This window comes from Cotesia glomerata, linkage group LG1, assembly GCF_020080835.1.
Source record: "Cotesia glomerata isolate CgM1 linkage group LG1, MPM_Cglom_v2.3, whole genome shotgun sequence".
Taxonomy (NCBI): Eukaryota; Metazoa; Arthropoda; class Insecta; order Hymenoptera; family Braconidae; genus Cotesia; species Cotesia glomerata.
In genome coordinates, this window is record NC_058158.1 from 33282626 (window position 1) to 33304375 (window position 21750).

Consider the following 21750-nt stretch of genomic DNA (forward strand, 5'->3'; position numbering starts at 1 on the left):
TCAGATAATTTCTCTGAAAGACTAAAAATGATTTTTTTTTTAAACTTAATATTTTAAAATTAACTCTCTAGTAAGGAGAAGATTTAGCGATCGTGCGCCATCTGTCGGAAAGTTTCAAAATTATTTTTGGTTGAAAAATTACGTATGGGTATTTTTATGAATGGCCATATCACATAATTTTTTATAGACTACAAAGTCTAAAAAAATTCATATCAAATATTGAACATAAAAATTTCCGACTCAGTAGTGGAAATATTTTATTGAACAAATTATCAGATTTAATCTTTTTCGTGAAATATGGATAGTAAAAATAAAAATGTATAATTACTTAGCAAGGGATTTTGATAAATTTATTAGTCTCAGTGGGTTTTTGCTCCGGATGATTATCAAAGGAAGAAGATCCTATAGAGATTTAAGTCAGTTGATGAGACATTTACCGAGGTACAGAGAAGCTTAAATTCACCCTAGTCGTATTCTACCCTCAAAAGGTTGAGAAGGTTGCCGATGGGTCATCCGCTCCGACAAACGGCTTTAATTTGCATCCTCAGAACTAAAACCTTCTCCCCAGCAAATACTGGATAGGACGGATAAACGTATACAAGCTCCTAGCTCTTAAATAAACTACTAGCTAGAAATAAAAGAGAAGAGAAAATATTTCGCGGATCAATTTTACGAATAAATTGAGCACTTAAGCCCGTGGGTTTTGTTAATTAAGTTTGATAATTAAACAAGCGCGAGTTGTTGGAGAATAAGAGAAATAAAAAGTGGTAGTTGTGGAGATAATTTATAAAGTTTTTGATAAAACTCAACCGGTGATGGTAAAAAGCGTAAGAAAGGAAGAGGAACAAGTGAAATACAGCAATCAAAGAGAAGGTTGCAAAGCAGCCGGAGACTTGTCTCGGATACGAATTAGTCGTTGCAATGGCTACAGCAACGACGGCGGATGGCTCGTAAATCGTCGCCTTATCTCAACGCCGGCAAGTGTAGAACCGGGGAGCAAAAAGCTAGACTGTAGTTGTCTAGCCCCAGTGGAAAGTCGAAGTAGACAGTTAGTATATAGGAAAGTATGGGTAGCTGGAATTTGGTGGAAAGACGGGTGAACCTTGAGACGAGGCAGCTAAGTAGTAGGTAGAAAGTCTGTAGGTAGTTATAGTTATAGTCCCGGTGGTGGGTGCTGGGGTGTGAGACTGTGGAGTAAGCGAAGAGGGAGGAATACGAATGGAAGAAGCTGGAGCATCCCGGGAAAAGAAATGTAGAGAGTAAGATAGGAGTAAGAGAAGAAAAGGAGCTGTGCGAGTTGAGATGAGAAGGTGGATAATCGCAGTAGTAGACGAAACGGAAAATCAAGTAAATAGAGACGGGCTTGCTAGATGAAAACCAAGTCATTAACTCACCCCGTGAGCTAGCTCTATTCCTGCTGCAACACCCTCAATGTTAAATGCTTGTCTGCATTAAACTACCTGATTACTCATTTTGTCTATTTAACTAAAGATACGGCGAAGAAATAGGTTAAAAGTTCCTCAAATAAATAAATTTTTAATTTGTTTTCTCGGCACCACTTATGAGAAGAAGTTAAGATGGGTAATATAATAATTGAATTTAAATACAATTTAGAAGAAAAAAAATATTCTAAGAAAATTGTTCTAAATTTTTTTTTTCATTATTATATTTCTATGGAAATTTAAGAGCTTAAAAATAAATATTTTTCTGATGTGTACATTAGTAATAAATGCAACTGACCGTAAAGCATTTTATTTTGAAATAAAATAAACTTTTTTTTTTTAACATTTCAATTTGCTTTGCTCTGTTATGAGTTCAAAAAGCTTTTTTTACAGAAACCGCAATAAATTGAGATTGATAAATTAATATCGAAAATAGTGTATCAAAAAATACTTTATATTGTGTTTTTATTTTTTATTGTTAATAAAAAAAGTCAGCAAACCGGTACATTTCATTTCAATTTATTCTCGCGCAGTTTTGCGGTTATTAGCAAGGATTTAGAGAGTGAGGAACAGGAAGAAACCGCAACACATAGCACATTTATAGTATTGGTGAACTGGTACAGCGTAATAGCGATAGTAACACGGTGAGAATAATTTTCAACGTCCATCTGCTGGCTATCAAATTTTTCCCAGGCTTCGTCTATATATATATATATATATATATATATATATATGTCGGAGAGGCAGGATCTTTTGTTAGAGGTTCAGCATTTTGTGATTTACCCATTTTTATTATTACAATTAATTAATATTCCCAATTACAATAAGATCAATTATCAAGAATGAGTAGGTAAACTCGTACAAGATTAATTTAACTTAGAATGCTAACAAAATTATAAATATCTTGCGATAGACCGAGACTTAGGAAATAACGAATTCGCGATCACCAGGACGTCCGTTCAATCTCAATTCCAAATCAAGACTGTCTTTTCCCCAACTATTCTCAAATAGTCTGTCTGCTGCATATTTCTCTTTTCCATATTAATTTTATGATACCTCTATCGTCCTGGGATCCCGACTACGTTGACCACCATGTGCCTACCTAGGCCTAAGCCTACCGCAATAAAACAATTTCGTTAAAACTTATTTTACAAAATATTAAAGTAATAGTACATTTCTTAAAATTACTAAAAATAGAAATATCCTAAAGAATATTCTCATCACTTTGACAGAAAATACTTCGCTGTACTTTATTCTCCGACACGGCCATTCTGACAATCACACGTCCTCGGGTGCATCTAAAATATTCAGTTACATTGGTATTAATTTTTGGTCTCAATTGACTTCTCTTATAGTAAAACATTTTACAATAGGTAACATCCATAGAAAGATTCAGAAGTCCTCCCCAATAACAGAAATCTACTAATTATTTATTATACAAGAAAGTTATCGCATAGTATGCAAGAGATAGAAAAGCCATCAATCGTTAATCCTTATCGTTTAATAATTAAATACTTCATTGAGCACCACCAATAGACATTCGCACTATCTCTAGGCTACCCTGTATGCCACATACAGTACCAAACACATTCTGTAGTTGCCACAACTACCTGCCCGCCACATCATCAGCTGCCCATCGCGCCCTGATCAAACTAACATTAGCCACTAATTTAGTTTGCAGTTGCGACTACACACTGATGCATGTGCGAAAATACAAAATAACTCAGGCCTCGACCTGCAGCCATCAGTGCTCCGTGTCATTGGTGGTCTCTACTTCAACTGTAGTCCCTGTTTCAGAACTATCACCAGCAGTCTTTTCGGCACAACTTTCATTGTCCGAGCAGACATCCAACTCAATAGGAACATAATTCTCAGGCATTTCCCTCAACTTATCATGACTATACTTAAAACTTCTATTATTATTCAATGATTTTAGTTTGTACCTATCATTATCAAGTAATTCTGTTACTACAAATGGACCTCTGAATTTTCTATCAAGCTTCGTCTGATTACGTTCTTCATTTTCAATCAAAACATGATCTCCTATCTTAAATCTATTGACTTTAGCTTTATTTTTATTGAATCTAATTTTCTCATACGTTGCATTCTCTTCTATACTATCAATCGCTCGTTGTCTTACATTAGAGATATTAATTTCTTCTTCGTTGTCATCTATTAACAATCCATAAGGTCTTGCCTTTTTACCAATTAATAATTCTAGCGCACTAGACTTAGTAATACGATTCACGGTTGAATTTAAAGCTAACTGAACTTCACCGATGGCCTCTTGCCATGGGCGATTATTAGACTCAACAGCAGTGAACATATTTTTCAACGTACTCATTACTCGTTCTACCTGACCATTTGCCCTACTGGTACCTGTAGCTATTAAATGTAAAATAATATTCAAGGATTTACAAAAGTTTTTAAAGTCTTTCCCCGTAAAACATCTACCTTGATCGGCAATCACTCGAGCGGGGACCCCAAATACAAATATTGCAGCCTTTAAGGCTTTAATAACACTATTACAGTCAATTTTGCGAGTATGATATAGATAAACGTATTTGGTAAAGCCGTCTACAATAACAATAACATATTCTTTGGTATTATTCTTACCACTCAATTTACCTGTAATATCTATATGCACAGTATGCCAAGGTATGCGGGTCTTAGGAATGGGATGTAATTCAGCTTGAATTTTACCTGAGTGAGTTTTAGAGAGCTTACAAGTAATACAATTTTCAACAAATTTACGTACATACTTGGACATACCCTCAAACCAGTAATACTCATAGACCTTATCAAGTGTTTTATCCCAACCTAAGTGCATCACAGACTCATGTACGTGGTTAATAACGGACCACCGAAAAGCTCTAGGTACAATCGGCAAACAGAAGGTTTCACCTTTTTCTTTTGTACTTTTCGATAAAGCGTACCGGCTTTAATTTCGTAAGATTTTGAAAGGTCTTCCGATAGCTCACCATTTTGTAATTTGGTGACTATTTCCGAAATTTCGAATCACGCCGTTGTTCGGCAAGGAGCCAATCAACTGATATTTCCGCGAGTTTTACGTTTCTCTTCAATTTTATTAACTTGTTTTGACAAATCAGGCAGAGGATTTCGAGAGAAGAAATCCGCATGAGCCATGCGTTTGCCTTCTCTATAAACTATATCGAATTGAAAAGCCTGTAAATAAGCCCACCATCTATGTACTCTATCGTTAAGGTCAATCTTATTTTGGGAGGACTTTAAAGAGTTGCAATCCGTCACAACAGTAAACTGCCGTCCATGCAAGTAATGCCGAAAGTGTTTTATTGATTTGACAACAGCCATAGTTTCCAATTCGTAAGAATGATACCTGGACTCGGCTGGGCTTGTTCTTTTACTAAAATATTCAATAACTTTATCTTTACCGTCTACTTTATGCATGAGTATTGCTCCGTACCCATCGGAACTAGCATCGGTATGCAATTCTATGGGATAATCCGGGTCAAAAATTATTAAGACGGGTTCATTGGTTAAAATATGAATTACTTCTTGTCGAGCATTTTCATGTGCCTCAGTCCACTCAATATATTTTTACCTGAGGTGAGTGCATATAATGGTTTCATAATTTGTGAAAATTTAGGGACAAATCGTCGAAAGTAAGACGCAAGGCCAATAAACTGTCTAAGCTGAGTAACAGTCCGAGGAGCGGGTAACATTGTTAAAGAATTTATTTTACGAGGGTTTGGACGAACTTCTCCGTCTTTAATTTCATACCCAAGATATAAAACAGATGTTTTAAGAAAAGAACATTTTGAAAAATTAAATGAGAATCCCGCATCTATGAGAATTTTTAATACCATTCGAAGTCTTTCAAACGCTTCCTCTATTGTATCCGCAATTACTAATACATCGTCTAGGTAAACTACAACGAAAGTGTACGCGAGCTCACCTAATGCTTTTAAAATTGCTCTTTGAAAAACAGAAGGAGCATTTTTAAGCCCAAATGGCATTGTTAAAAATTCAAATTGGCCATCAGGAGTGACAAATGCCGTACGTTCTATAGATTCTGGATGTATGGGAATCTGATGGAAACCGCTGGCCATATCTAAACTGATATAAAATTTAGCTTTTCTAAGTCTCGGTATTTGATCTAAAATAAGTGGCAAAGGAAATTTATCTGCTATTGTGTTTTTATTTAATTCACGATAATCAACGCATAAGCGGTCTGATCCATCTTTTTTTTTAACTAGTAAAATAGGGCTAGCAAACGGTGAATTACTAGGGCGAATAACATTCGCTTCAAGCAATTCATTAATTCTTTTTCTAACTATTTGTCTCTCTTCCACACTAAGTCTATATGGTCTTCTTTGTACCGTAATGCTCGGATCAATTAAACGTATTTCAAGTTCACCATTGTTAACGTGAGTACGAGGAAAGCCCGTGATAAAAGAGCTTTCATATTCTTTTAATATTGAAACTAATCTTATTTTATCGTTTTTATCAACATCAGTATCTACGCTATCAAAATTTATAATTTCAACTTTACTACATTCATTTATAACTTTAGATTTACAGATATTAAAACTGTGTTGGGAAATATTTACTTCAAAACCCAAGCTTAAAATTTCTCGACCTATCAAAATATTCTCGCTTAAATATTCATCCAAGACAACGTGAAAAAGAATCTCTAATGTAAACGAATCCATAACTACAGTAGATAAAATTTGCATATTACAATTTACTACAACATTTCCGATACCCTTTAAAATTATTAATTCATTGGCTCTTCTTCCCGAAAACTTAAGAGCAATCGATTCTTTTATTAGTGAGCATTCCGCTCCCGAATCAAAACAATATGGAAACGACTCACCAAGATGGTTCAGAATACCCGTAGGAGCTGCTACTGTGCACAGATTTACACGACGTTCGACGCCACCGTTGTCCTTGTTGTTTCCTGGGCCACTACGACCGCTGCCTGAAGCCGTACAGTTTGGCGCAATATGACCAGCTGCTCCGCACTTGAAACACGTCACAGGACGCGATGACGAGGGTGATCCTTGGCTGCCACGATAGTTACTGCTTTGCTCTACGTGTTTCTTCTTAAGTTTAGGACACTCAAACTTCTTGTGACCTATTTCCCCACAAAAATGGCACTTTGCTGATACCACTGGCTTGAAACGCTTCGAATCCGATATAGATGAGTCTGAAGCTGATGCTGGTCTTTTTCGGGTGTAGGAAAAGCCTCGCATTTCACTCAAAAATTCGGCTTCTGTTTTGATGTCGGTAGTTAATGCTACGCGCTCCACCCGATTGTCGATGTGAGTCAATCGTGCAAGCACAACTGCATTAATAATTTCGTCGACCGTTAGAGACCTCCAGCGGGCCTTCAGCGATGATCGAAGTCGAATGCCGAATGCGCCGACACTTTCATCCTTGGTTGGTAACTCTTGGTGGATTTTCAGCACGACCGCTGTCGCAGTTTCTTGTCCACCAAAACGTGACACAAAAGTTCTTTTAACTGTGGCCACTGTATACCCGGAATTGCTGCTTGAGATAGCCACTGAGCCGCTGAGCCTTCCAAGGCTTTACTAAGCGCAGATATCAACCCACTCCCTTGAAGAGGGTTTTCTGACAGGCACAATTCCGTAGCTGAACACCATGCAACAGGATCCGATCCCGCACTCTCTGGATTAAACCGCGGTAAAATAACGTTGTTCCTTGTCGAAGACGGGTTTGGTAAAAATTCTTCATAAACTCGAAAAATGTACTCCACTGATCAGGTGCTGGACCAGATGGAGACGATCCCACTTCTGATGTCGGAGAGGCAGGATCTTTTGTTAGAGGTTCAGCATTTTGTGATTTACCCATTTTTATTATTACAATTAATTAATATTCCCAATTACAATAAGATCAATTATCAAGAATGAGTAGGTAAACTCGTACAAGATTAATTTAACTTAGAATGCTAACAAAATTATAAATATCTTGCGATAGACCGAGACTTAGGAAATAACGAATTCGCGATCACCAGGACGTCCGTTCAATCTCAATTCCAAATCAAGACTGTCTTTTTCCCCAACTATTCTCAAATAGTCTGCCTGCTGCATATTTCTCTTTTTCCATATTAATTTTATGATACCTCTATCGTCCTGGGATCCCGACTACGTTGACCACCATGTGCCTACCTAGGCCTAAGCCTACCGCAATAAAACAATTTCGTTAAAACTTATTTTACAAAATATTAAAGTAATAGTACATTTCTTAAAATTACTAAAAATAGAAATATCCTAAAGAATATTCTCATCACTTTGACAGAAAATACTTCGCTGTACTTTATTCTCCGACATATATATATATATATATATATATATATATATATATATATATATATATATATATATATATATATATATATATATATTATTACGCAATATACATGCGTCAGTTTTTCAGGTCAGCGATAGATCAATCGTTTCCGATAATTGTATCACTTTTTAAATTTAGTACCAGTCAATCGGCTTAAAAACATCCAATTTCTCTCAACTCTCTTGGTGTCGGGCTGTTGTCATTCCAATTAGATTAAAGAGGTTGAAGCCGACAATTTGAAAAGAGAGAAAGGCTTTTAAGAGCAAAAAAAAATATGTATATATATATACAAGTCGGAAGAAAAAAAGGATATGAGCTTGAGGCTATATTTTGCTTCGATAGGCACATCGATCACTGATACGAACGCCTTCAAAAGCAAATGGATTACGCTAGCGCCGGTGTCATATATTCGCCGTTTTATATCATTTCGACGTGTTCGATAGACAGCGTGTCTTCTATTCTATATTCGGCTCCCCTTCATTCATTCCCATTTCACAGATAATGATCGAAATATCGTCGCGAAATATTCGACAATTCAAATAAAAATAAAATCCCAAATTTACTACACACGCTTCAAAGTATATTTATTGTACTTTTTTTTTCCAATTTATTGAGTCCTTTCGATGTTAAGTTCATATAATTCCAGCCCGTTGATTCTATCAAAAAAATTTCCCTTTGCTTCAAGTAAATTTCTGTTGAAAAAATTTCACAATATCTAAAATTTTCCACCAATTTATATATTCCTCAAACATGACCAAGAAAAAGTGACCCAGATTGAAAGAAGTGGAAGAAACAAACACAGTAATCCTCTCTATAAAATAAAAACCTCAACAAGCACAACGTAAGTGAGAAACTATATCTTAAGAAAAGTGGATATAGAGAAAGTTAAAAGATTTAATGCTGCCCAACCTCTAACGTGTAAACGTCTTAGAAATATACTGGCTTAAATTCCTGGGTCCATTATAAACCTTCTCGAGGAAGTCTTTCCGGATTGTCTTCTTAACCCGTGCATCCTTATCGGTCTTGAAGTGAATGCTTTCGGAAGGTAAACGTAACGCCTTCTCAGTGCTCGCTGCTGCTTCTTCATCTTTCCTTGAAGCTTTAGATTCAACTTATATACACACGTTTTCTTCTAAAAGCTGGATCCAGCTTACCTCTTTCCTCTTTGCTCTTTATTAATCTTCATGGACTAAGAGTACACGCGACCTGAATCAACAATTTACAACAGCGGGTAGGTATTCCCGAGATAAATTATCTGCATTATTCAATGCTAAGTTATTTTAATTCCTCCCAAACAAATGCTTCCTGAAAGGACATCCTATTCATCCGTTTACCTGAACATTTATACTAATTTATTATTTATATTATTTTTGAAAATTGAGTGTACCTACAAAACGCAAATCGCAAATCGGAAATAGTATTACAATAGTAAAATTAACCCCTATACTCAGTTAAATGCCTGGCGATTAAACCCGATAACATTGTAATGGGAGAATAGAGGAAATTATATGATAGCATATTCAAAGCTGTGAACCCAAGCATTCATTGTGGGATCAATGAAAAGCAGGCTTTACCTGTGCAGCTGATATTATTCTAGTTGAAATACCGTCTTCCTGGCATGACCGTCTCCCAATGGGATCATGTATCATCAGAGTCCTGGTATTAACATTCCTCATTCTCATTATGTATACCGACAGCAGTGCTTCAATCTACTGGCAACTACTCTTGATTGATGTTGTTTGCTTTGTAGCTAACTCCAACGCAGCTTTGCGTTACGCTAGACATATTCGGCATTTGGTAATACCCAATTGGTTTGAATGATCACTTGATTCCAATAGCTTGTGCATATTCTAGCATTTGATATTGCTTTAGTTTTTTTCAATGAATAAAGAAGAAAACCGCTTTGACCAGTATCTATCTCTCTACACATGTGTATAACAAAATCTTTCGACATTATTTTTACCGAATTTAAATCGTCTGATCAATTTGAAAATTTGCAAAGTTATATTCTACTTTTTAGAAATGTTTGCTATTGAAGCATCTTTTTTAGCTTCTCAAATTGTAATTTATTTTTCTTTTAATAAGTAAAATCAAATTACTAAAATGTTACAATTAAAAATTGAACTTTTCTGAAGAAAGTTTCAATTGTCAGGCTCATAAAATAAAATTTTCTGCTGGTACAAGTAAATTAAAGTGCATTAGACAATAAAAAATGAGAATCTAAATTGACTATGGGTATAATGAAAGCTCAGGACATGGCGTGGCTTCAGGTCAGTTGCAATTAGTGGTAACTTTGTGTAATAGTTTCCTCACGAAAGGATATCTGAGTAACTTGAGGATTGAGAGAACCCGAGATAGAGATTAGAGAAGCATAATTGCTGGAGCAAGGTGTACTTCTAGTGCTTGAGAGAGTACTTCTTTCAATAGACATTAAAAGTAACTATAGTACTGAGCTTAGAGTGTTTATTGGCCCAGTCATATCTCTTGACCTAAATATCCTTTTGTTTTAGCGGCTAGTATAAACAATGTTATTAACTTGTTATACTCTTTGGTCAGGTACTGCGGGTTTTTAACCTCGGTAGCTTATTTGCTTAAACATATAAGGGTTCATTTTTCATGGATGAAGAGAAAATTTCCACATCGGTAGAGCGTTATCAACAATCTAGACCGAAAACAACCCATGCGTTTATAATTACACCCGGAGTGCCGCATATGACCTGTAGATAATCTTGGTTTATAAAGCTTTCATTAAAGGGGCTGGAACGTATGATCCATCTTGCTGAACACGGCTATAGGTATGGGTAAGGGTTGCTACTGTAATGTGTAACCATTCCCCGTCAGAATTAATCTTGTCGTTTACTCATCATATTACCCAATTTAACGTGCTAATTAATATTCCTCCCGTCTAATTATTTTTTAATTCATGATCCAGGACTGTAAGCAAACAATTTAATAAATTACGATAATTTATTTTATAATTAACCTAATTATTTTTCGCTGAAATTCAATTTGTCTTATTCAAACATTTTTCTGCTTTTCAATAGTCAAATTTTTTTATAATTATAAAAAAAAAATTAATTCAACAAATTTGACAGAGTTTCTTATAAAAAAATATAACTTTTTCGTAATTTATTATTTAAAAAACAGGAATAGTTCTAAGTTTGCACAATGGCCAACAATAACTGTAATCTTTATTCAACATTTCTATTTGTGTATGAAAGTAAATAAATTTTTTTGTTGCAAGTATTAAATATTTAAAAAAAATGAATCAACGATACGACTTTTCTATTTTAACTCCACTTAAGATTCGAAAAAGTAGATTTCAGCTGGCGAACACGAGATAAAAATATGAAACGAATTTTCCTCCTCAGTGACTGAATTTAAAATCCTCTCAGAAAATTCCCCGAAAGGAAATTCTGGGTCAGTGAAGTCGTGGACTTACTTTGTAAAGCGCGACCAATCATCTGGAATAAACTGTCGTAATCGTTATAAGTTGCGCTTGAAAATCCATAAAAGCGTTTTTCGACTGTTGTCACCCTTATTCCTCTTATTGCGTACAACTTTCATCAATAATAATTCAAACCAGACGTCAAATTTCTGATAAACTCAAATTTTCGACTTTCCACACTACACACTCAACTTATACTAAACAATGCCTCTTATAAGTCTTTAGTCTTTGCACACAAACATTAATGCCACCAGCAAGTTTACTAGACAAGTCTCTACTTGTTTCCTTTGAGCTAAGGACGTTGGAAGGTGCAACCAACGCCGAGAAAACGTCACCCCATTGATAAAGTACCGTATTATACGGCCTCGGGATTATTTATGATATCACCGCGATTCATAGGCACCACACACACGAGCATAAACAACAGAAAGGTATTATTTCGCCCTGGCATTATACTCTCTTTAAAACCGAAACAAAAAACGTAAATCCTTCCGTTCTATGTTTTAATATGAATATTTCACCCTCTACTTTTTATTCTTTGCACATTAATCCTTTTTTTAACACATAATGTACAATATATTAATCGCGAAAACGTAAACTATGGCTTTACCTACGTAATAGCCTTCAAAAACCAAAGTATTAAATCCCTCTATGTTTTATGTAAATACATATTGAAATACTTCAATGATAAATTCAAACCCCTTTTTATACCACAAACTTTATGATAGTTTACAGTAGTGATAATTACCAGGTTGTTTGAATTTAAAACATAAAAGTACATTGAACATAGCGAAGATCCGGATGAAGAACGACTCGCAATATGCGAATGGCATAAGCTAAATTTGGTTTTTATAATAATACACATATGACTTTTTCGTACGTCAATTTGTCGGATTTATGTATGCTAATGCTTTTGCTGTGTGTATATACGTAATCCAGGTGATTCTTTTACGACTCGCTTTTTTTATGTTTTATGTTTTATTATAGTTTTTATAGCACTGAGGATTTTGGTTTTCACTGCAAGCGAGTGCGAGAACAGAAAACTCATACATCACATTACTTATAATGGGTGTAACGCAAAGCCATTCCGGATATGACTTTACGTCAAATCCTCGACGAATACATTATAAGCACGCGGATTATATACGAATATGATATGCTGATTTCTTGAAAGCTTCTTGAGATTACTTGTCAATTTATGAATTGTTAATTTGTAATGTATGATTTTATTTAAAATATTTGTTTATTTGAAAATACTTAGGAAAAAATAATGACTTTTCAAAATTTTATGAGTGTTTGTTCAAATAAAATGAGTAGGGGAGGGTGGGGCAAGACGGCCTACCTAAGCCGGTTTTTATTTTTTGTGGTGTTCTACTATCAAGTGGATTTACTCTCATCCAACTTTGACTCAATTCACCGGAATTTTTCCAAAGTTCAAAAAAAAAATTTTTTTTTGGGGCAAGATGGCCCACCTCCAAAAAATGATGAAAAAAAAAATTTTTTTTTTTTTCATGGCAAAGTTGTTTCTCACGTCAAAAATGTTTTTATTTTTCTCCTGGACAACTGCATTCACTTTTATATTACTTAGAAAAACTATTGTTAACGTAATACCAATCGTTGCCGTACTTTTACAGAAAAAAAATTGAGTGAAATGATTTTTTCTACAAACCTATTACCAAGTACAGTACCGATAATTACATTTATGAATATTGCGTGGATTAATTTATAATAACTCGAAATGATATAGCTCACTCCCACAGGGGGTTGCGGGGGTGAATGTCAACAATAAAAATTTAAAATTTCCGAGCTGTAGCTCCTATAAGGTCAAAATTTGGTAAGAATCTTCTGTATGAGATGGAGAAATGATTTAAGAGCGGATTTTATGACAATCTACTACCAATATGGATAGCGGGGTTGGGTGTTAACAATGAAAATTGTAAATTTCCGAGCTATAGCTCCTACAGACTCCAAAATTCGGTAGGAGTCTTCTATATGTGATGAAGAAGTAATCTAAATGAGGATTTTACGACAACCCGACCTAAATAAAGATTGCAGGGGTAAGTATTAACAATTAAAATTCAAATTTCCTAGCTATAGTTCCTACAGACTTCAAATTTGGTGGAAATCTTCGTGTATAATCTTCGTGTCAAGTTCAGCTAAGAATGGATTTTATTAATTAAATTCCAACCTCAATAGGAATTGTGAGGGCGTTAACAACGAACAATTTTTATTTCCAAACAAATGTTTCATATGCATATATTTCATATGCAGGCTGTGTCAGAGAGATGAGTAGAATAGAAAAAAATGTTATTGTTTATAAATTAGAACTTTTTGAAACCTGAAATTTAGAACTTATCTATTAAATTTCAATAAAATTTACTAAAAATTTCCTTACAACAATCGTCTCTTTGGCAGCGGGGAAAATGTCATTGTAAGGTTTCCAAAACTTAACATTACATGTAGTTATTCAGTCAACGGACTAAGAATTTAACATACATGTTATTTTTGCTGATCACTAGGGCCAGGGACTGCTGCGAAAGTCCTGGCCCTACTGATCACATAACCGATAAATTCTTATTGCGGGATCGCGGAAATGTAACAGATTAAAATGAATAAATATTCTAAACACTTGATAAGTGAAAAATAAATTTGGATACTTATTTAAATAGAATTCGTAAAAAACATATTAACTTTGTTTTCTATAAAAAATGGATATAACTAAGAAAATTTTAAGTAACAGCAAAATTCGTCGCACTTGAAGGTAGATAGATTTCAACTTCACTTATGAGACTTGCAATGACTTTAACTAAAACTGTCAATCCTCATTTTTAATTAAATTCTCGTAAAAATCACAAAAAACTTGAAATTTATATAAATAATTTTAATTTTTTATTATATTTTATTTAATTATTCTGTTTATATAAGTCAACAAATTTTATTATTTTAAACTACACATATAATTAAATTATAATTTTATTGCCGCGTATATAATCGTGTTGACATTAATGTCACGGGAGGAAAAATAAAACAAAAAAATACAGTGATTGAAACTGTCACTAATTGTGAGCAGTCTGAAATGAGTAACTTTCTTCATGCAAGAAAACAGAAGAAAATCGAACTTTCGGCCTCGGAATGATGAAATAGTATATTTTTGCCCTCCGGGCGGAAAGTGGCAACTTTCGCTGCGTTGCCGCTGTCGGACAAAATATAACTAAGTTGCCCAGATCACATGTTTGTTGACCTGCCTTCGCCAACAATTACATGTGATCTGAGACATTTCTTACTTTACTTCCCTAGGTGTGTAATATACTATTACACACCTAGGGAAGTAAAGTAAGAAATGTCTCAGATCACATGTAATTGTCGGCCGAGGCGAAGCCGAGGTTGACAAACATGTGATCTGAGGCTTTCTTATTTACTTCCCGAGGAGTGTATACTATTTTTTTGTCCGACGAAGGCGGAAAGCGGCACTTTCGTTTAGCGCAGCAGGCTGAAAGTTGACGCTTTCTGCCCGTCGAGCAAAAAAATAAATTTTTGGTCAATTTTAGAGGTGGGCCTTCTTGCCCCAGGTGGGCCGTCTCGCCCCACCCTCCCCTATTCTTTCTAGAGATTTATTAGCTTTCGGAAATTTCTGGGGTGCGTTGATAACACGCGAAAAGTATAAAATGTGATGCTAAATTTTTTCATCCTAAAATATAAAAATACTTCTTAAAGGGTTTTATGGAGTTTTATTATGGTAACAAAAAAGTTGTAATATAAATATGATAATATCTTCTTAAGTATTATAGATAAGGGAGAGTTTATTACAAGGAGCGATGAGATTGTTTGGGTTATTTGCGCAGATAGACGTATCTGTGAAAACTAACAACAGCGAAACAATTTATTTATCAACCCGTCGAAGTATGTCCGTGAGTTTAATCGCAAAAGTTTTACTTGGGTTCTATTTTATATAGAGTAGAAAAGGGTTTATGTACTTTCTTCATCCCTATCTACGAAAACAAATCTTTAACAAAATCTATACTCTCGTATCAGTTGTTGACAGTTTATACCAAACTCGAGAACTGTCGGATTCCTTTTATTCACCTGGCCCTTTGTTAAGGAACTGTTCGATAAATAACCTTCTTTGTAAGCTTATCTAGTAAAATAAATGCAGAAAAAACTTAGAAGTAATCATAATCAGTCAGAGAAAATATTTAAATGCGATCGGTTATTAAAAATCATTTTGACTTAATTTTTTTTTAGTACACTGCAAAATACGTAGAAACAAAAATATTTTTTGGTATTTTTAATAAAAAAACTTTTTTCTCAAAACAAGAATCAAAAATTCTTAAAAGAAAACTAAATTATTATTAGTTAAACGAAATTCTATTTTTCAATGAAAGAATCGATTGTATTGATCAAAGATAATATACTTTGGATCAAAGTTGTAGAATTTTTCAAGCTGAGAAATCGAATTTCCAGAAAAAATTTTGAACGAAAATAAACAATAAACCTCACTTCAAAATAATTTTCTTGAATCAATTTTTTTTATTTTAGTGTACAAATAGATTTTTAGATCAAATAAAAAACAAGCTTACTTATTGTGAAGGCAGAAATCTAAGTACTTATCTGACTGATTATCCGGCACGACGAGCAAATTCGTCTTTTCAGTGTGATCCAGCAATAGCAGGGGGCGCGGAGAATTACGTGCCGAATTACGGTTGCTCTTCATCTCTCTATCGATTTAGAGTTCCCAAATGCTCGACTCCCACGCGGATTTATTACGTTGGTTTCGTAGTCGACCTCACCGGCGGTCTTTTAAAGGCGTCGGAAGAATGAAAAAATAAGAGTAAGAGTAAGAATAAATGAAGAGAGAGGAAAATAAAAAATAGATGAAGGTATGATAGCAAAGAAAAAAGCAGGAAGACCTTTGGTAAAGACCCACAAAGGTCTCACCGGGAAAGCTGCGATAAGAACTTGCTCATAAAGACGCCATCAAATCGAATTTATTGACGATACGTCGACGGTTATTGAGTTCCGAACGCAATTTTCGATAATATATCTCGCGAGCAAAGAAAAGCACTGCTGCACTCTCCATGTTATTATTTTATTTTATATTATACAGGACATGCGAGCTCATAAAATCGACACAACTCCTCAGTGAAAACATGTGCTGGACGCTTGTATTATTTCATATATATCATTTATATTTTTAAAGTATTATAATCGCTCTTTTTTTATGGCGATACTTTTGACTTACGCGAGGCTATAAAAAAATAATTGACCATTAAATAGATTTATTGCATATTAATTTTAGTATAGATTTTCGTCCTAGAACTTTCAGATTTATTGGTTCTACTTTTTAAACAATTATTAGTAGATTTTTCTTTACAAAATAGTGACAAAAAATTCTAGTGTAATTTTTTATGGCCATCTTACTTGGCTTTTTTGGGTACGCCCCATAATTCAGACCCCGGACGTTAGAATCAAGTCTTTTCATTTAAAAAAAAAAAAAAAGAAAAAAAAATAGTTTAAGCAAATTCAACAACTATTCGCGCATCGCGTAATTAAAGATGCACTCAAATTAAAAATTTTTCTACGATAAATAGTATATTACATACCTAGGCCAGTAAAATAAGAAAAGTCTTAGATCACATGTAATTGTTGGCCGAGGCGAAGGCGAGGTTTACAAACATGTGATCTGAGGCTTTACTTTTTACTGGCCAAGGTGTGTATACTATTTTTCTGCTCGACGTAGCCGGAATGTGGCAACTTTGTTTAGCGTAGCGGCCAGAAAGTTGCCACTTTCCGGCCGGAGGGCAGAAAAATAAAAAATGAACATTCACCCATGCAAACTAAAAATTATATTAAATAATTTTACAGCTTTTAAACTAATTTCGTGTAAGTTCTAAGTTGGCCTATTTATTATTTCAAGTGTGAAACAATTATTATTAAAAACTTTATTCACAAATTTATTTTTAAAACTAGCTAAAGAGGTCGTTATTAAATTACTAACGAGTTTTACATTTAAAACTCAAGTTGTACGTCTCAATGAACTTTAAAGTTCTCTTGGATATTCGACACCCGTCTTTTTAGTTGTTTATGTTAAAAAACTATTTCCTCTACAAACTCAAGTGTGATAAATCGCTCACTACTCAAATTTACTATTCTCATTCTTTTTTCCCTTAAACATTTTATAAAACAAACTTTATTTTTCTCCTGTAACAACTTTTCTCTACGGCTATTTATCGAATGGTTCTTTCTATTCGCCATTTGATTTATCGGTACTCGCCTTTTATAATTCCTTTTTAATTCCAAAACTAGAACCCACTAAAAAAAACTTCAACGGCAGGAAAAGTTCCCACTAATAAGTTGATCATTTTATTTTATGCACAAGTTTCCATTAAAATAAATGTATCTTTGACCATATAAGAAAAAAAAAATCATCAAACATGATATCAAATAAATAATTCTCTTCTAAATCCCTCCATCAATACAGTGTATATCAACAAAATGATCCCTCAAAAATTACGATCATTTTAAATAACAAAGAGATTCGTTTTTGCGCATAACAAATTTCAAATACAAAATCCACAAACGCACGGATGCTCGATTCTTTTATTTACAGATCCGAATGACCATTTTTCCTTCTATGAAATTTCAATTTTGAATAGTATTTACTCAACCGTAACCATAACATCAGTAATAATAAAAAGAATAACAACGACTGAAATGAGAGTAACAATAGCGACAGCAAAGTAAATAAATACATTCAATATGTATGCATAATATTCGATATCTGTTATATGTCTTTTATCGTATTTGAGTCGTTACATATTTCGTTTGGTATTCACCGATGTTCTGGGATATGTTCATGCATGCATGGTTGCCATATGCAGTGACATATTCCGAATCATCCTTGGGATGACAATAAAGACGGGAAAAGTTGTGTCTGCGAATAGAGAGAGAAAGCAAAGTATATACTTGTATTACAACACGCGAAATATTCCCACAAGGTGCTACCCGACCAAACTAATACATATATATAAAGCTCTATTCTGTGCCCGTTAGCACGACTAGAACCAACTATGAGTGCGAAAACTTTTGTAATATCGCGAGAGCCGGCAGTCTGGTTCCTTATCTCGGTGGTCTCTCTCTTACACGTGGTTCCGAGGATCCATAGACTGTATGCTCGAGTGCTGTTATGTTATACTGCTACTATTATATCCTAAGACGTTTTCTTACTCCGTGTTGTATGATACAAGCAGCAAATTCCATTTCAAGCATGCCCTCTGTATTGTATATGTAATGCATACATAGACATTTTAAAGAAGACGGGATTGTGAGCCTGTTGCTGCCTTTACAGCTCTGAGCTATTTTAGAAGCAGTATTCAATACTTTTTACTGTTCACGGAAAAAAAAAATATTGTTAAAATGACTATCCAACGTATCCTCAAATGACGTTTCCTTAAAATAACGATCCGGATTTCTGATTTAAGGATTCATTTGTTTGACTTATGCATACAGAGAATAGCTCTTGTAAATATAAGTAGTTTCGTCAAAACAGGCAACGGTTTTGTTAATGTGAGGATCTGTATTGTTGAATTAACTAAATGTCATTTTGATGATCCGCTGTATAGCTGAATTGGCTATACAGCGTATATCTATAAAAAAAATGACTATACGGCGTATAGTCAAAATAACGATACATATCCTTATTCTAACGATATTTTTTTCTCCGTGTTCAAATTCTGCTAGGATACTATCAATTATGGTTGTTGTAATTGTTGGGCAAGTTTTTGCAATCAGTGTTAGATTTTACAAGCTTATGAATGAAATGAGTGAAAAATACTAAAAGTTGTGACTGTTGAAGCTGTACAATAAATAGCAGAACACAGAGTGCAAAACGCAGAGTTGAAGCATAGAGAATAGAGAATAGACAATAGGAGAGCGAAAAGGTACGTCATGGTTGTTTCCGGCAAAGGTAATTCCGTGTAGAGCACGGCGAAAGTACATCAAAGAGCAATATAGCTGATTGCCTGGAATTCTAGTAAATACGTAACCTACTGTCAGTCCTGAAGTCAATTAACTTGCAGACTTCGGATGATTTCAGAGATGAATATCACAACACAGTACAATAGGAACTTGAATTTCGTTTTGTATGTACTCTCCGGTTCTAGAAGCTACTTGGCCAACAAACTTGTTAAATCACTTGGCTTACCTGGAACATTGAGAAATTCACAGAGCTACTTAAGTAAAGAGCGACAGATCAGTATTCTGGTAATTAATATAGTTATTGGCTTTATTCATATATTGGTAAAACTTTATCTCTTTGTTTAACATCAATCTAAACTCTCTCAAAATTGATTTTGATGAGTTACGAATATCATCAGTGAAATGTAGAATCAGTGTTTTGTTTTCAAAGAATTTAAAACGTTTAAACAGATGTATGAAATATAATAACCAATTAAAAATAATTGAAATAGGATTCTTTATTCCGCAAAACTGATATCGAATAAAATTCTATAGTTAATACATAAAACAAAAATTTAATACCAGTTTGAAATGATACTTATTAAACTTTAAATAATTCAATAAAGAACATCAATATTCATAAAATAAAATATTGACCCAAGCTATTAATTTATTTTCAAGTAAAATGAAGGAACCTCTAATGATCAAATATTTATTGCAAATACTCACTATAATATAAGGCACAGAGTATAAAAGCAAACCATACAAATGAAAAAATTTCTGAACGTATTGACTTTTAAGGTAGTTAGGCCCAAAAAGCAAAAATTCAAGAAATCTCCCAAACTCCGTATAGAAGTATTTAAATACATAATACAAACGCTGTTCAAATTTAGAGACGATTTACCACGTCTAACCGAAGATAATTGCAATTAAAAATGACACTTTTACACAAGCGGTATAGGAAAAGAGAGAGAAAACCGCGGTTTTATTATTTTTGTATTGAAGAAATTTTAAGAATTTCACGAAAAACTAATATTACTTAGATTAATACATGTATAATTACCCTACAAAATTCTGGAATTCCCTACCACATAGTTTTTGAGAAATCATTGATAAACTAGTAAAGTAAACAAATAAAGTCATGCGTGGAAGTAAGTGAGCGATAGCCCGTAAGAGAGGCGACACTAGCGAACGAAAGAGACAACAGTAGCATAAACTATAGGTTGGGAAAGAGCTACCTTAGGAAAAAATAACTAAACCGTTTTCAAACAATTTTAATTGATAATTTAACGATATAAACTGATATTTCTTAAAAAAAAAAAACTCCAGAAACAATACTTGAAATTTTTATAGAATAATAATTATTATTTAAAGTTCCATAATTTCTCAACATTAGTATATTATATACTATTTATGCCGCTAAACTCTCCTTAACACGGCGATAAAACGTTTTTTCGCACTTGAAGCTTTGGGTATCTTCTTTTTGTTTAGTGAAGTCGCCTTTTCTCTTGAGTTGAGTTTTCTGAAGAGCCTCGTACCGGTTTATAAGTCTCGAATAGTCACTCCAGGAGTGAGTTTAACAAGTGTTGAGCTGAAGAGTTCAAGTGCTCATGAGACATCTTTTCTTTGGTTTTATATATAATAAGACTTGTTAGCATTTAAGTAATTACTCGCCGTTTAATGTCCTTTTTATTTTGTTAAAAAAACTCTTTTATTGTTCAACTTCGTTCTCAGACAATTGAACAATTTCATAGTTAATTAAATAATATTTTATTTACCTGCTAACCGTACTAAAAATAGCGTAAAGTTTCAAGTGTTTCAAGTGGTTGAGTAAAAGGATAAAAGGCTAATAAAATATGCTTGATAAATCCACTGACCAAAGTAAATATAGTCTGAAATAAATTAAATTTTAACTTGATTAAAAGGATGATCGCATAAATTCTTAATGATTAATCAGCGTGAGGTGTATTTGCAGAGTGTCTAAATTGGCATCGGTTAATTAAATAACCATTAAATTGAGAATCTTTATGCCTATATCTATATACCTACACAATTTGCCCAATTAATGTTTGTATAAAATACCCGATTAAAGTAGCGCCGGTGAATAATTAGTCAGGCTGTAATCAACCGAGTTTTAATTAATTAAAGCAATTAGTTTTATTTTGCGATGAGCTTTATAGATAACTAACTGAAAGATAACAGCTGAATATCTTGGTGTCTTAGAGAATGAGATTGGAAGACATTGGATTATATTTGATGAAACAGAACGCAAGTCTGCGGGTACTGTGTGATATCACGTTAAATTTTCATATAAATACATAGCCATATAATATGTATGAGGATATATCCAGAATATATACCAGAGAACTTGTACATGAAACTCCTGTCTTGAATTTCCCGCATTCACATCATCTCCCTCAAGCATGCAAACATTCTTGTTGGATGCTATAAAGAGATTGTTTAATCACCAAGTTTAGCTAGCTATTAGATTTAATAACAATTTTGATCTAACTATATCGTACTTTGCAAAAATATACTTTTCTGAAATGAATA

General features: G+C 33.9%; 1 protein-coding gene and 1 long non-coding RNA gene across 4 annotated transcripts in view; one reads left to right on the forward strand and one right to left on the reverse strand.

Annotated features, from left to right (window-relative positions):
- The window catches only part of LOC123269923 (follistatin-related protein 5-like), a 240837-nt gene that overhangs the window by 118172 nt on the left and 100915 nt on the right, over nucleotides 1–21750 (reverse strand). The gene's annotated exons all lie outside the window — the stretch shown is intronic.
- On the forward strand, nucleotides 2159–7399 carry LOC123270071. The gene is made up of 2 exons (XR_006510530.1): nucleotides 2159–2204; nucleotides 7274–7399. It is a non-coding gene; the product is annotated as an uncharacterized LOC123270071 (long non-coding RNA).